The following is a 17,282-nucleotide window of genomic DNA, read 5'->3' as shown; positions in this document are numbered from 1 at the left end:
GTTCCCTGCCAAAGACTGAAATGGGGCCAGGGAAGGAGGGAGCGCTGAGTCCTAGCCACTAGACCACCAGGGACAGCAACCAGTGACAAGGCCCTTGCCCAGCAGCTGTGTAAAAGGAATTTCCATACAGAAACAGAAAGTAGTGAAACAAGTCTTTATTAGAAGGAAAAAGAGTATGTGTGGATGGACCCACAGGCAGGCTCAGAAGGAGATTTGTGGCCTCGAGGTAGCTTGAATCACTTTTATGAGTGTTTCTCCCTGAATTTCGTTTGGCCAATCATCTTGCTTTGCCTGCTGCTGAGTCCATATCGGTTTATCTCAGGGTGCTCCTGTGTGCGCGCACCTCTTAACCAAGATGGATTCCAGCAAAGAGGCCTGTGGGTAGGTTGACATCACATGCTATGGGGTGGCACCCCCTCCCTTTTTGACCTCCAACTAGCCTTTCTGTGCATGTCTAGTAGGAGAGTTCTTAACTTTGAGAATGAGGACTATGTGATCATTTATCTTGTCCTCCATCATCCTGCTATTTTGCCAAAAGCTTCAACTTCCATTTTAGGTTCAATAAATTTGTTAACCAAAGAAACCACTCGTTATACACAAATAAATTAAATATTTAATAGAGAATTATCTAACTTGCTTTCAATATACTGTTGAACGAAAAGATGCACAAAGTGAGATTTATGAATTAAGTTTTATTTGGGGTAAAATGAGGACTGCAGCCTGGAAGACAGCACCTCAAATAGCTCTGAGAGATTGCTCCAAAGAGGTAGTTGGGAAGATCAGTACATAAGATTTTGGTGCAGGAGGAGTTCAATGCATCAAGCGCTTACTTTACAAAAGGTTTTCTACTAGGCATGAGGAGCTGATGTCACCATGAAGGGATTCAGTGCTTTTCTAGATATGAAGAGAGTCAAGGACTGGGGTCATGAAATCAGTTTCTGAAAATACCTCACTATCTAAAGACCTGTTCCACCAGTTTCCCTGGAGCCAGAGTGCCTCTCTCTCCACTGTGATACCCTTCAGAGGGTGCTGAAGGTCAGCAGCTGCTGCAGCACAGGGTTCAATCCCTGCAGAGGCAGATGGCATTTGTTACTATTATTGTCATTGTTATTGTTGTTGCTCAGTCATGGCAAATCACCTTGGCTAGGGCCAATTTGTAATCGACAGGGTTCTCATGGTCATGCTGCTGCTGCTGCTGCAAAGTTGCATCAGTCTTGTCCGACTCTGTGCGACCCCACAGACGGCAGCCCACCAGGCTCTTCCATCCCTGGGGTTCTCCAGGCAAGAACACAAGTGGGTTGCCATTGCCTTCTCCAATGCATGAAAATGAAAAATGAAAGTGAAGTTGCTCAGTCATGTCCGACTCTTCACGACCCCATGGACTGTAGCCCACCAGTCTCCTCAGTCCATGGATTTCTCCAGGCAAGAGTACTGGAGTGGGGTGTCATTGCCTTCTCCATCTCATGGTCGTAAATTAGACCATACTTTGGGAGGCATTTCATGATCATTTCACCCCCACGTTGCTAGGAAGGCTCAATCCTAGTTTTGGAGAAGATTTTGCCGACAGGCCACTCAATGTGCTTTTACTGGACTAGGTCTTAATAGTCAAAGATCTCTGGACACCTGTCTTCTAGTTACGGCCTGGGAAAGTATACCTTCTCTGCATCTTCCAATACTGTGAGCTATACTATGACAATCTCTGATCACATACCGAGTTATACATTTGATCAACTGCCTCAAGTCTAGTCCTCATTATTTTCATTTGTGGCTCAGTCATACACTTGGTAATACAAGAAAAAGTAATCTTGTAAAATGGGCAAAATACAAATAACATAGCTAATAACATTAGTGGAATTATGAGTAAATATTTCAGCCATGAGTCTCCCACACCAAACCTGTCATTTTGCTAATCTTTGTGAAGACTCCAGGTATCCCATTAAAATATTTATCCAAAAGTCCTTTCTATAAATCTTGAAGAGAAAGCATTTTTGCAAAAATTGGTTACCACTGTGGCAACACTTTAAGATAGTAACTAGAATTATAACTGATAACATTTTACCAGGACATATCAGAATTTTAGAAACTAAGACTTCCCAGATGGTGCTAGTGGTAAAGAACCCACTTGTCAATGCAGGTAGGTGTAAGAGATGTGGGTTTGATCCTGGGTCAGGAAGATCCCCTGGAGGAGGGCATGGTAACCCACTCCAGTATTCTTGCCTGGAGAATCCCACGGACAGAGGAGTCCAGAGGGCTACAGTCCATGGGGTCTCACAGAGTCAGATATGACTGAAGCAACTTAGCAGGCACATAATTTCTAGGATATTTTTATTAGTAATATTTACCACACTATAACCTGAGGAGATTTATTGCTCGTTTGACAATACTTCCCAAATAATTCGACATACCAAATGAACCTAACTAGTTTAATCTCTCTCTTTGGGATGTTTCAGGGGCCCTCTGAAGCATCCCAAAGTTACTGAGAAGTCAAAAGTGTTTCATTAGTTTTTGACTTAGGAAGTTTTGTCAATAAATATCAAAAGAGTTTAGAACATTCGGTCAGATAGGATCATAGGTCACGGTGACAACAGCTATTTACTTAGCCAAAGTAACCAAAAAGGATTTCAAAGGCAAATAAAGAACAGATTACTTAAGAGGTAAAGAAACTTAAATCTGTTATTAAAGGCAATTCAACATCTGAAGAAAGCATATCCTCTTAATGGAGAGAAAAGTCAAATTCAAGTTTTTACACCAACTTACTTTTAAATTCATTTAGAAGTAAACTTAATTAAATTTATTTTAAACTTAGTCTGTCCTGACCCTGCCCAAAACTCTTTGCTCAGGGTCCACTATCCACAAACCTTCGTGTCATTTTCTGTACACATTGATTTGTTCTGACATCCTGAAACAGCCACTTGTAAGTCAGACATACTTCCTTTTCCCTTCATAAATGCAATCCATTCCTCATACCTTCTTTATCAAAAACACACAACCTACTTTCCTTAAGCAACCCAAAACTGACCCTAACATTGGCATTCTATAGATTGGTGAGCACAAATGTTGTTGTTGTGCAGTCGCTCTGTCTTGTCCAACTCTTTACAACCCCATGGACTGCAGCACGCCAGACTTCCCTGTCCTTCACTGTCTCCAGGAGTTAGTTCAAACTCATGTCTATTGATTCAGTGATGACATCCAACCACCTCATCCTGTGTTGCCACCTTCTCCTCCTGCCTTCAATCTTTCCCAGCATCAGTGTCTTTTATAATGAGTTGGCTCTTTGTATCAGGTGGCCAAAGTATTGGAGCTTCAGCTTCAGCATCAGTCCTTCCAATGAATATTCAGACTTGCTTTCCTTTAGGATTGACTGATTTAACCTCCTTGCTGTCCAAGGGACTCTCAAGAGTCTTCTCCAGCACCACAGTTCAAAAGCATCAATTCTTTGGTGCTCAGGCTTCTTGATGGCTCGACTCTCACATCCGCACATGACTACTGGAAAAACCATAGTTTAATTATACAGACCTTTGTCGGCAAAGTGATGTCTCTCTTTTCAATACGTTGTCTGGGTTTCTCATTGCTTTTTTTCCAAGGAGCAAATGGTTTTTAATTTCATGTCTGCAGTCACTGTCTGCAGTGATTTTGGAGTTCAAGAAAATAAAATCTGCCACTGTTTCCACTTTTCCCCCATCTGCTGCTGCTAAGTCACTTTGGTCGTGTCCCACTCTGTACGACTCCATAAACAGCAGCCCACCAGGCTCCCCCATCCCTGGGATTCTCCAGGCAAGAACACTGAAATGAGTTGCCATTTCCTTCTCCAATGCATGAAAGTGAAAGTGAAGTCACTCAAGTTGTGTTCGACTCTTCGTGACCCCATGGACTGCAGCCTACCAGGCTCCTCTGTCCATGGGATTTTCCAGGCAAGAGTATTGGAGGGGGTCACCATTGCCTTCTCCACTCCCCCATCTACTTGTCATGAAATGATGGGAGCAGATGCCATGATCTTAGTGTTTTGAATGTTGAGATTTAAGCCAGCTTTTTCACTCTCTTCTTTCACTCTCATCAAGAGGCTCTTCAGTTCCTCTTCACTTTCTCCCATTAGGGTGGTATCATCTGTATATCTGAAGTTGTTGATATTTCTTCCTGCAGTCTTGATTACAGCTTGTGCTTCATACAACCTGGCATTTTGCATGATGTACTCTGCATATAAGTGAAATAAGCAGGGTGACAATATACAGCCTTGGCGTACTCCTTTCCCAATTTGGAACCAGTCCTTTTTTCCATGTCCGGTTCTAATTGTTGCTTCTTGTCCTTGATACAGGCTTCTTAGGAGATAGGTAAGGTGGTCTTGTATTCCCATCTCTTTAAGAATTTTCCACAATTTGTTGTGATCCACACAGTCAAAGACTTTAGCATAGTCAATGAAACAGAAGTAGATTTTTTTTTTTAATTCCCTTGTTTTGTATGATCCAACACGTGTTGGCAATTAGATCTCTGGTTCCTCTGCCTTTTCTAAATCCAGCTTGAACATCTGGAAGTTCTCAGTTCACTTACTGTTGAAGACTGTCTTGGAGAATTTTGAGCATGAACTTGCTAGCATGTGAAAAGAGTGCAATTGTGCAGTAGTTTGAACATTCTTTGGCATTGTCCTTCTTTGGTATTGGAACGAAAGCAGAACTTTTCCAGTCCTGTGGCCACTGCTGAGTTTTCCAAATTTGCTGGCATATTGAGTGCAGCACTTTCACAGCATCATCTTTTAGGATCTGAAATAGCTCAGCTGGAATTCCATCACCTCCACTAGCTTTGTTTGTAGTGATGCTTCCTAATGCCTACTTGACCTCACACTCCAGGATGTCTGGCTCTAGGTGAGTGATCACACCATCGTGATTATCTGGGTCATGAAGATCTTTTTTGTACAGTTCTTCTGTGTATTCTTGCCACCTCTTCTTAATATCTTCTGCTTCTATTAGGTCTGTATGGATTCTATCCTTTACTGTGCCCATCTTGGCATGAAATGTTCCCTTGGGATCTCTAATTTTCTTGAAGAGATCTCTAGTCTTTCCCATTCTACTGTTTTCCTCTATTTCTTTGCATTGATCATTGAGGAAGGCTTTCTTATCTCACCTTGCTATTCTTTGGAACTCTGCATTCAGATGGGTATATCTTTCCTTTTCTCTCTTTGCCTTTTGCTTCTCTTCTTTTCTCAGCTATTTGTAAGGCCTCCTCAGACAACCATTTTGCCTTTTGCATTTCTTTTTCTTGGGGTTGGTTTTGATCACCACCTCCTGTACAATGTTACAAACCTCTGTCCATAGTTCTTTAGGCACTCTGTCTGTCAGATCTAATCCCTTGAATCTATTTGTCACTTCCACTGTACAATCGTAAGGGATTTGATTTAGGTCATACCTGAATGGTCTAGTGGTTCTCCCTACTTTCTTCAATTTAGGTCTGAATTTTGCAATAAGGAGTTCATGATCTGAGCCAGTCAGCCTCCAGTCTTGTTTTTGCTGGCTGTATAAATACTAGTGATAATTTCTCAAAAAACCTTTGCTTTCTTATAGAAAGCATCTCAGGATGGCACCAAGCATTTTTCATCAACAGCCCAAAGTTCCTCTGTAAGAGGAAATTAGTTTTTAATAATCAGTGTTTCAGAATCTTATTTTCTTTGGAAATGACCTAGCTATTCAATAAGCTTTTATCACTCAGTTTGGCATAACCCTAGAAATTCAGGTTACCAAAATCTGCAGAGACTATTTTAGATAGACATTCCTAAAGTATAATTATTCTTAATAGAGTTTATCTAAAAGCTCCTATCTCGTTTACATTCTTTCCTGAGAGGTTTCTTTACTTGAGTTACTTTCCTTGCTGATAAACTTGTAACAGATATAACAATATTTAACTTATATTAAACCTAGGCACAATGAAAATATTGTGCTTAATGTTAATGACTCTTAGACATGTTTGTATTAGTTAGATCAACAAACACTGACACCAGGTATTAATTTAATACTGAATATGTCCCAGTTCACACGAACCTGAAATTAATTTAGGTTGATTTCTCTTGTATTTAGAATTGTTTGATTTGTAAGTGCTTAATTTTCTTTCTGCCAATTAGATTATAGCTCATTTACAAACTAACCTCAGCAGTCACCAATATTATCCAAAGACAAAGAAACGTACCGAGACACATGTACATCCAGACACAAGAGATCTCATAGCTTTGTTTTCCAAACTTAGTTATGAATCTGATATCACAATATAAAACTCACTACTTGTAAATAGCAGTGGAAATAAGAAAATTTTAAAAAGGCTTCATTCCCTTTTTTTCCTTCAGTTTCAGGGTTAGAGATGGTCTAGATAAGTGATTCAGAGAGCTCTGGTCTCAAGGTATAATAGGAGTTATTTCCTCAGGGCAAGGATTCTAAAGAGATAATTTTTCCTTCAAACTTTCTCTGGAGGCTAAAGAATATTGTGACCACACTGTCAAAAAGCAAATTTATTTTTCTGTGGTCATACTTTCAGAGCCAAATTTTATGCCATATAGTGCTCAAATTGGCCCTGATAACAAGGGCAGACTGGCTGATAAAATGTCTGTCCCAGAAGGGATTGTCCCTCTGAGAGGGGGGGGTCTTAGTTAGATCAGCTCCGGGCTGCTGAATACAGGGTAAAAGTTTTAGGCATAAGGGAACTTCAGTCTATTTTCCCATCCTATGGCAATAAAGATCTAATATTATTAGGCCATTCTTCCTTGGCATTGGATCATAGTGTATGGGGTGATCAGTCATTTAAAATCTTTCCCAAAAGACTCCCAGGTGAGAGGTAGAACCTGAGTGCTTCCAGTTTTAGTGTGAGCAGTTTGTACCAGATGTCTGTATGCTCAAACCAACCCAAACCAGAAGCTTACCAACCAGAAGTCACACTTCAAATAAAACAAAATGCAAAGAGATGCCCAAGAAAATAGCCAAATGACATAAATCTCAAATGTGACTTCCCAGTCCCATTAGACCTGTGACCTGGCAGAGTCAGGTCGTGCTATGTGGCATTTTTTAGTTCTGATATAATTTCAAGCAATTTCATTTGATTTCCTGCAAAGAAGTTACTCTGTCGTTTCCTCTTTTAGAACCTTCTAGATAATAAAGAAAGCATTCCATTCAGTCTGTTTGATCTTATGGCCAGCATTTTCTAAGTGTGTGCAAAAATATCAATTTTGGAATATCAAAAGAACTCCAATTTGGACATTTTTGTTGAGAGGTCCTTTAGTATAATTTTTCCAATTAACTACATCTGTTAGTCACCCAGTCATGTCTGACTCTTTGTGACCCCATAGACTGTAGCCCTCCAGGCTCCTCTGTCCATGGAATTCTCCAGCCAAGAATACTGGAGTGGGTTGCCATTCTTTTCTCCAGGGGATCTTCCTGACCCAGGGATCAAACTTGGGTCTCCTGCACTGCAGGCAGATTCTTTACCATCTAAATCACCAGGGAAGTCCAGTTAACTAGGTACTTGCAAGTATAAGCCTGTATATATTGTACATAAATCTAGTTCGGATGTTAATCAGAGGTTGAGTTTCTGATGCCCTTCGTTTCTGTTTTTGAGATACTGTTTTCCATTTTAAGTTGAATTTGTCAGGGACAAAAATCACTAGGGAAATTGTGTGGTGGGCCTGTGTGCTGCCTGTTAGCTTAACTCCTCCAGGAGTCATCCCAAAGTCATTTCAGCCCGTCTTACTCATCTCAGATTCTGCCTCTGGCAGTCCAAGACAACTATGACTGCTCAGGTTTCTGAATGGCCAATTGTTATTGTGACCTCTGGACAAACAAGTGTTTTAATTAATGAATGGGTTTCCCCATGGGACCACTGCATGGTATGAGGAGTAGACCTCCACCACTTCTGTAAATTTCTCAGTCACCTGAGAAAACTGTAACCAGCTGGGAGGAGACTTGTCCCTTTTCTTCGTTCTCCTCACTTTTATCCCGACAAATTCTATAAAGGCAGCAGAACTGAGGAAAAGTGACAGATCAGCCTCTTACCTAACCACTCAGTCCTCTGCAACAGAGCGATGTTGGTATCTTTCAGCCAAGCCCCCAGTATTTCTGAATTTTTTTCAGTTGAGCCCCCTGAACCCAGTACCTTCCCACTGGGTGGGTATTCCCGTGGTATCTTTCAACCAAGCCCCACACAGTGTCTGGACTATGAGTGGGTATTGCTCTTGTTCAGTTGCTAAGTCATGTCTGACTCTTTGCAATCCCATGAACCACAGCATACCAATATTCCCTGTCCTTCACTATCTCCCAGACTTTGCTCAAATTCATGTCCATTGAGTCAGTGATGCCATCCAACCATCTCATCCTCTGTGGTCCCCTTCTCTTCCTATCTTCAACCTTTCGCAGCATCAGGGTGCTTTCCAATGAGTTGGCTCTTTGCATCAGGTGGCCGAAGTGTTGGAGATTCACCTTCAGCATTAGTCCTTCCAATGAATATTCAGGACTGATTTCCTTTAGGATTGACTGGTTTCATCTCCTTGCAGTCCAAGGGACTCTTGAGAGTCTTCTCCAGCAACCCAATTCAAAAGCATCAGTTTTTGGATGTTCAGCCTTCTTAATGGTCCAGTTCTCACATCCATACATGAATACTGGAAGAACCATAGCTTTGACTATACAGACCTTTGTTGGCAAAGTGAATATCTCTGATTTTTAATACACATCTAGGTTTATCATCGCTTTCCTTCCAAGGAGTGAGGGTCTTTTAATTTCGTGGTGGCAGTCATTGTCCACAGTGATTTTGGGTATTAGTGGATGTGCCCCAGCATATTTCAAGTCCCCTCCCTCAGTATCTTTCAGCTGGAAGGGGGAACAGGTAACCTGCTCCACCACCAAATAAAACCCATGATCTCAACCAATACAGGATATCTGAGAACCAGGAGAGCTCCCATCTGCACGCCCCAAGGAGGCGGATGGGCACAAGGGTCCCAGCTGCTGGTGGTACCAAAGCTCCAGTTCCTCATGAAGTTCAGGCGAAGGAGGGAAGTTGACTTAGTTCACTTCATTAGCCACCATAACTGTTGGCTAAAAGATGCACAATGTAAGCGTTGCAAGTTGAGTTTTACCGGGGATAAAATGAGGACTGCAGCCCAGGAGACACTACCTCAGATAGTTCTGAGAGACTGCTCCAAAGAGGTAATAGGGGGTTGTAAATATTTAAGATTTTGGTGAAGGAGGGATTCATTGCAATCAAGTGCTTACTTTACAAAAGGTTCTCTGCTAGTCACGAGGAGCTGATGTTACTATGAAGGGATTTAAGGATTCTCTAGACATGAAGAGATACAAAGATTGGGATCATGAAATCAGTTCCTGAAAATAACCTAACTATCCAAAGCCCTGTTACACCAGTTTCCCTGGAGCACGGAGTGCCTCACTCTCCACCCTGATCGCCCTCAGGGGGTGCTGAAGGTTGGCAGCTGCAGCAGCACAGAGTTCAATCTCCACAAATGCCCTTGTGGCTGCTGTTCAGTCACTGGCAAAAGCTCTTGGCAAGTGCCAATTTGTGGTTGACAATACCATCACTGGAAAAGACCCTGATGCTGGGAAAGATTGAAGACGGAGGAGAAGGGGACGACAGAGGATAAGATGGTTGGATGGCATCACCGACTTGATGGACATGAGTTTGAGCAAGCTCCAGGAGTTGGTGATGGACAGGGAAGCCTGGCATGCTGCAGTCCATGAGGTGGCAAAGAGTCAGACATGACTGAGCAACTGAACTGATACAAACATTAAAAAAAAGAGAAACTGTAGAGGAGAGTAACAGCACATACATCACCAAACTGGGCCAACCAACATCCAGACTCAAACAGTGTGGGAAGTCCCATGTAGTAGCAATCTGGAGGCCCAGTTGGGAAAGTGCACCTACCCCACGGGTGAGACTTGAAAGTCGTAATTTAGGGGCTTCCAATTATAATCCCAGGCCACAAACTCATCAACAGTTTGTGAGCAGAACTGTAGCTCTGGTTTCATGTTAATCTTTTTACACTGCTATTTTTCTTTTATCTTGTAAGTGATAAGATTGCCAGACCCTGGGGGATTGGCCAGATGCAGGGGCTCAAGAGAATTCCAGGACTCACTCCCAATCTTATCTACAGTGCCCCTGGCTTACAGGTAACAACTGGTGCCCTCAGGAGCAGACAGACAGTCAGGGTAGTGTCCAGACAGGCCGGCAGCAAGGCTGGAGGCCTGCTCTGCTTCCTTGCTTCTGAAGCCTGAACAAGACTACTTCCATAAGTTCCCCTAACACCTGATTTTATGGAGTTTCTGCTATTAGGGTGTTTCTTTCCACAGGGAGAAATTGTTCAGCCAGAGGCCCATCTATCTCTTGCCTCAAAGAAATCCCCCCAGCCCCCCAGCATGCTAGGACTCAGTGGCCTGGCCTTTAAAATCTTCCACATGCTCCCAAAACAGTCCCAACTGGTTGGGATGTAACTGGCCCTCAACCCCTAGGGTCAGTGTGGGAAAACTTTTCCTGGTCAAGAGGACGTGGTTGGTGGCCACCATGACCTCATTGTGCCCACTGCCGGGTGGGGAAACCTGGGCCCAGCGTGGTTCCTGCAGAAGGTCCCAAGCCAGGAGAACAGCGCATCAGGGCTGTGAGCTGACATCCCAAACCCGTCAGTTCCTGCCTCCAAGACCTCAGCTGCCATGAGCTTTAGTGCCACAGCTCAGCACACTGCTGACATCACAAGGTCACAGGGTCACATGCTGAAAGGACTTGAGGCCACAGGTCAGAGCCCAGAGTTCATGTCCCTGCCCTTCCCCTTCAGGGCAGCCCCGAGCGAGCCCCGGTCCTGCTGCTGCTGCACGGTGGCACCAGGAAGGAGCCTGGCCCTCCCGCACACAGAGACCACAGGTCTCTGGGGTCACATCAGTGTGACTGTCGAATGTTTTAACAAGACTGTCTTCAACTTTTCTCTGGCTCTTTGTAGAAGGACAAGGTTCCTTCCTGACCGTTAGGCAGCAAAGGGCCCTTGACTGCGGTAAGCTGTGTCTGCCCCACCTCTTCCAGTTGTTGATTTAAAGAAGATGCACAATTGCAAGTCAAGTTTTATTTGGGGCAAAATGAGGACTGCAGCCAAAGAGACTGCTGGAGATACTGTTGCCAAAATCTTGGCTCTCTGTGCACCAGTGCCAAACAGAAATATGGAGACAGAGTTATGGAGAAGAAGGAGAGACTAGCTTTATAACTTTGCCAGGCAAAGCGGGAACACAGTAGGCTAGTGCCTCAAGAACTGTGCCCTCCTCCCTGGTGAGCAGGGAGAGGTTATATAGTCAGGCAGGAGTATGTGAGAAGAATCAAGACAGTAACAGGCTATTCATTCTTCTGCAAGATTTCAGGGGCTTCCCTGGTGGCTCAGATGGTCAAGAATACGCTTGAAATGTAGGAGACCTGGGTTCAGCCCCTAGGTTGGGAAGATGCCATGGAGGAGGGAATGGCTACCCACTCCAGTATTCTTGCCTGGAGAATTCCATGGACAGAGGAGCCTGGTGGGCTACAGTTCTTGGGGGTCACACAGAGTTGGACATGACTGAGCGACTAAGCATAGCATAGCAGAGTTTAGAAAGGGCAGTGTTGCTGACAAGGTGAGGGGTGTGCAGGGTCTCAGGTGGTCCATCTCCTGATCTTGATGAATCTCTCTGGCCCTTCAGTCTGGCTGCAGGTGGTTCATTGCTGTTCCTCCTTTGATTAAGAACTGTTCTGCCTCTTGGAACTGAGAGGCCACGGAGGCTCAAATCTTACCTCAAAATGCAGGACAAAAAGGCCTCTGTGTCCAGGAGTCCCGCAGGGCACTGCTTCACATCAATAACTAAGAGAAACTGCTCCAAAGAGGTAGGTGGGAAGGTCAATATATGTGATTTTGGTAAAGGAGGAGTTCGGTGCAATCAAGCTCTTACAAAAGGTTTTCTGCTAGTCACAAGGAGGTGATGTCACCATGAAGGGATTTAGCAATTTTCTAGGTGTGAGCAACGGAATTCCAGAAAAACATTTACTTCTTGCTTCATTGACTACGTTAAAGCCTTTGACTGTATGGACCACAACAAACTGTGGAAAATCCTTAGAGATGGGAATACCAGACCACCTTACCTGCCTTCTGAGAAACCTGTATGCAGGTCAAGAAGCAACATTTAGAACCAGACATGGAACTGGTTCCAAATTGGGAAAGGAATGTGTCAAGGCTGCATATTGTCATCCTGCTTATTTAACTTACATGCAGATTGAGTTCAGTTCAGTTGCTCAGTCCTGTCTGACTCTTTGAGATCCCATGCACTGCAGCACGCCAGGCTTCCCCGTCCATCACCAACTCCTGGAGCTTGCTCAAACTCATGTCCATCGAGTCAATGATGCCATCCAACCAACTCATCCTCTGTCATCCCCTTCTCCTGCCTTCAATCTTTCCCAGCATCAGGGTCTTTTCCAATGAGAAAAGACCATGTATATGCAGAGTACCTCATGTGAAACGCCCGGCTGAATGAAGCACAAGCTGGAATCAAGACTGCCAAGAGAAATACCAATAACCTCAGATATGCAGATGACACCACTCTTATGGCAGAAAGTGAAGAGGAACTAAAGAGCCTATTGATGAAGGTGAAAGAGGAGAGTGAAAAAGCTGGCTTATAACTCAACATTCAAAAAACTAAAGTAATGGCATTCTGTCAACATTCAAAAAACTAAGATCATGGCATCTGGTCCCATCACTTCATGGCAAATAGATGGGGTGGGGTGGGGGATGGAAACAGTGACAGACTTTATTTTCTTGTGCTCCAAAATCATTGTGGACAGTGACTGCAGTCATGAAATTAAGACGCTTGCTCCTTGGAAGAAAAACATGATAAACCTAGAAAGCAGAGACATCACTTTCTCAACCAAGGTCCGTATAGTCACAATTATGGTTTTTCCAGAAGTCATGTATGGATGTGAGAGTTGGACCATAAAGAAGACTGAGCACCAAAGAACTGATGCTTTCCAACTGTGGTGTTGGAGAAGACTCTTGAGAGTCTCTTGGACTGCAAGGAGATCAAACCAGTCAACACTAAAGGAAATCAACTCCAATATTAATTGGAAGGACCGATGCTGTCGCTGAAGCTCTAGCACTTTGGCCACCTGATGCAAAGAGCTGACTCACTGGAAAAGACACTGATGCTGGGAAAGATTGAGGGCAGGAGGAGAAGGGGATGACAGAGGATGAGATGATTGGATGGCATCACCAACTCAATGGACATGAATTTGCGCAAACTCCAGGAGACAATGAAGGCTGGTGTGCTGCAGATCATGGGGTTGCAAAGGATTGGACACAACTGAGCGACTGAACAAGATACGAGCACCTCTGCATTCAGATGAGTATATCTTTCCTTTTCTCCTTCGTCTTTCGCTTCTCTTCTTTTCTCAGTGCTTTGTAAGGCCTCCTCAGACAACCATTTTGCCTTATTGTATTTCTTTTGCTTGGGGATGGTTTTGGTCACTGCTTCCCGTAGAATGTCACAAACGTCCGTCCATAGTTCTTCAGGCACTCTACCAGATCTAATCCTTTGAATCTATTTGTCACTTCCACTGTACAATTATAAGGGATTTGATTTAGGTCATAACTAAATGGCCTAGTGGTTTTCCCTACTTTCTTCAATTTAAGTCTGAATTTTGCAATAACAGTCAGCTCCAGGTCTTCTTACTGCTGACTGTATAGCGTTTCTCCATCTTTGGCTACAAAGAATATAATCAATCTGATTTCAGTATTGACTATCTGGTGATGTCCATATGCAGAAGAGGGTGTTTGCTATGACCAGTGTATTCTCTTGGCAGAACTCTGTTAGCCTTTGCCCTACTTCATTTTGTACTCCAAGCCCAAACTTGCCTGTTACTCCAAGTCAAGTTACTCTTGACTCCCTACTTTTGCTTTCCAGTCCCCTGTGATGAAAAGGACATCTTTTTTTTTGTTTTTTCTATTAGTTCTAGAAGGTCTTATAGGTCTTCATAGAACAGAAGCAGAAGATATTAAGAAGAGGTGGCAAGAATACACAGAACTGTACAAAAAAGATCTTCATGACCCAGATAATCATGATGGTGTGATCACTGATCTAGACGCAGACATCCTGGAATGCAAAGTCAAGTGGGCCTCAGGAAGCATCACTACAAACAAAGCTAGTGGAGCTGATGGAATTCCAGGTGAGCTATTTCAAATCCTAAAAGATGATGCTATGAAAGTGCTGCACTCAATAAGCCAGCAAATTTGGAAAACTCAGCAGTGGCCACAGGACTGGGTAAGGTCAGTTTTCATTTCAATCCCAAAGAAAGGCAATGACAAAGAATGCTCAAACTACTGCACAATTGCACTCATCTCACATGCTAGTAAAGTAATGCTCAAAATTCTCCAAGCCAGGCTTCAACAGTATGTGAACTCTGAACTTCCAGATGTTCAAGCTGGATTCAGAAAAGGCAGAGGAACCAGAGATCAAATTGCCAACACCTGTTGGATCATAGGAAAAATAAGAGTTCCAGAAAAACATCTACTTCTGCTTTATTGACTATGCCAAAGCTTTTGACTGTGTGGATCACAACAAACTGTGGGAAATTCTTAAAGAGATGGGAATACCAGGCCCCCACCTTACCTGCCTCCTGAGAAATCTGTATTGCTCAATCTGTGTTGCTCTGACTGTTGCTTAAAAAGCAACAGTCAGAACCTGGAACAAGGGACTGATTCCAAATTGGGAAAGGAGTACATCAAGGCTGTATATTGTCACCCTGCTTATTTAACCTATATGCAGAGTACATCATGTGAAATGCCAGGCTAGATGAAGCACAAGCCAGAATCAAGATTCTCCAGAGAGATATCAATAACCTCAGATTTGCAGATGATAAGACCCTTATGGCAGAAAGCAAAGAGGAATTAAAGAGTCTCTTGATGAAAGAGAAGAGTGAAAATGCTGCCTTAAAACTCAACATTCAGAAAACTAAGACCATGGTATCTGGTCCTATCACTTCATGACAAATAGATGGGGAAACAGTGGAAACAGTGACAGACTTTATTTTCTTGGGCTCCAAAAATCACTGCAGATGGTGACTGTGGCCATGAAATGAAAAGACGCTTGCTCCTTGGAAGAAAAACTATGACAAACCAAGACAGCATATTAAAAAGCAGGACATTACTGACAAAGGTCTGTCCAGTTAAAACTATGGTTTTTCCAGTAGTCATGTATGGATGTGAGAGCTGAACCATCAAGAAGGCTGAGCACCGAAGAATTGGTGCTTTTGAACTGTGGTGTTGGAGAAGACTCTTGAGAGTCCCTTGGACTGCAAGGAGATCCAACCAGTCAATCCTAAAGGAAATCAATCCTGAATATTCATTGGAAGGACTGATGCTGAAGCTGAAGCTCCAATATTTCGGCCACCTGATGCGAAGAACTGACTCACTGGAAAAGACCCTGATGCTGGGAAAAATTGAAGGCAAGAGGAAAAGAGGACAACAGAGGATGAGACGGTTGAATGGCATCACCAACTCAATGGACATGAGTTTGAACATGCTCTGGGAGTTGGTGGTGGACAAGGAAGCCTGGTGAGCTGCAATCCATGGGATTGCAAAGAGATCGATATGACTGAGCAACTGAACTGAGCTAACTTCCAATAAAAAAATTTTAAAAAGCCACATTTGCATTCGTAGTGGAGTAAATACCATCCTCGGCTTAGAAGTACGACCCCAGATAGCAACATCTTTTTAAAAATTTATGTTATATTTTTGGCTGCACTGGGTGTTCATTGTGTCAGCAACAAATTGCCAGTGCTTGCCAAGGGCACCTGGCATCCCCCTCTGTGGTTTACTGACCCCTGTGCTGCTGCAGCTGCTGACACCCTCTGAAGGGAGTTCAGGGTGGAGTGAGACACTCTGTGCTCAGGAAACTGGTGGAATGCATCTTTAGACAGATATTTTCAGGAACTGATTTCATGAGCCCAATCTTTGCACCTCTTCATATCTAGAAAAGCACTAAATCCCTTCATGGTGACATTAGCTCCTCACGACTAGCAGAGAACCATTTGTAAGATAAGTGCTTGATTGCATGTACTGCCTTTTCACCAAAATCACATATATTGACCTTCCCCCCCACCTCTTTGGAGCAGTCTCTCATAACCATCTGAGGTGCCGTCTGCTGGGCTTTGATCATCATTTGCCCCTTAGTGAAACTTAACACGCAGCTCTCACCTTGTGCATTTTTTAAAGTCGACAGTTGCCGCACGTGGGTTTTCTCTAGCTGCGTCGAGCTGGGGCCTCTCTCTAGTTGTGGTGCTCAGGCTTTTTGTGGTAACTTCTCCTGTTGTGGAACACGGGCTCTAGACTCCTGGGTTCAGTAGTTGTGGCACATGGACTTAGTTGCTCCTTGGCAAGTGGGGTCTTCCTGGACCAAGGATCGAACTGGTGTCCTCTACATTGGCAGGTGGATTCTTAACCACTGGACTACCAGGGAAGTCCAGAAGGCAACATTTTTTCATCCTAACAACCACACGACAACCGTGTGCTGGCACTTGAAGGACACTGGGCATTTGTCACATTAACCAAGACGCAGTGTTCACTGCCGCATCTCAAACGCTGCCCTCAGCAAAGGCATTCAAAATCCAACTGAGGTTTTGGGATAATTAGATAAAGAGGAAGTTTAAAAAATAGTAACTAGAGCCCAAGTCCCTGTTTGAAAAGGCGGAGGTGGTGATAGCATTATTAAACTTGACGCATTCCATTGTCAGAGCTTCAAGCTGATGAGAAATGTGAAATACAGTGAAAGTGTGAAGTACAGCGACTTTGTGGAGAAACTGATTATTGTTTGCAATGTGGAATTTGTTTTTGCAAGAACAATGGTCAAGGAATTATATTGACACAATCACAGTGGAGTCAACTTGGGAGAAATAATTGCAGCACCCCAGCAAGATGGAGCAGGCTATCCACAGGCAGACCAGACCAGTCCCAGTGGGCTGCGGTCTAAGCCCTGGTGGCTCTGGAGGTCCGAGGCCCCCACCCCAGGAGTGTGCATGTGGGAGTCACACAATTTAGGCATTTTCACCTGAGTTTGTTGAAGGAAAGGGGACCCTTCAGGGCCTGAGAGTGGGCAACACTTGGAAATGAATTATCCAAGTAAACAATAGCTACTGACAAAGCCAGAGACTGCATTGAGAAGGGGAAGCTCAGGCCGAGAGCAGCAGGGTAAGAGAACCCAGGAGGACCGCTCTGCCACGTGGCTCAAATTCTCGGGTTTAATGGTGATGGGGTTAGT

Source organism: Cervus elaphus, chromosome 19 (assembly GCF_910594005.1).
Source record: "Cervus elaphus chromosome 19, mCerEla1.1, whole genome shotgun sequence".
NCBI classification, from domain to species: Eukaryota; Metazoa; Chordata; class Mammalia; order Artiodactyla; family Cervidae; genus Cervus; species Cervus elaphus.
Note: the sequence above shows the minus strand (reverse complement) of the source record.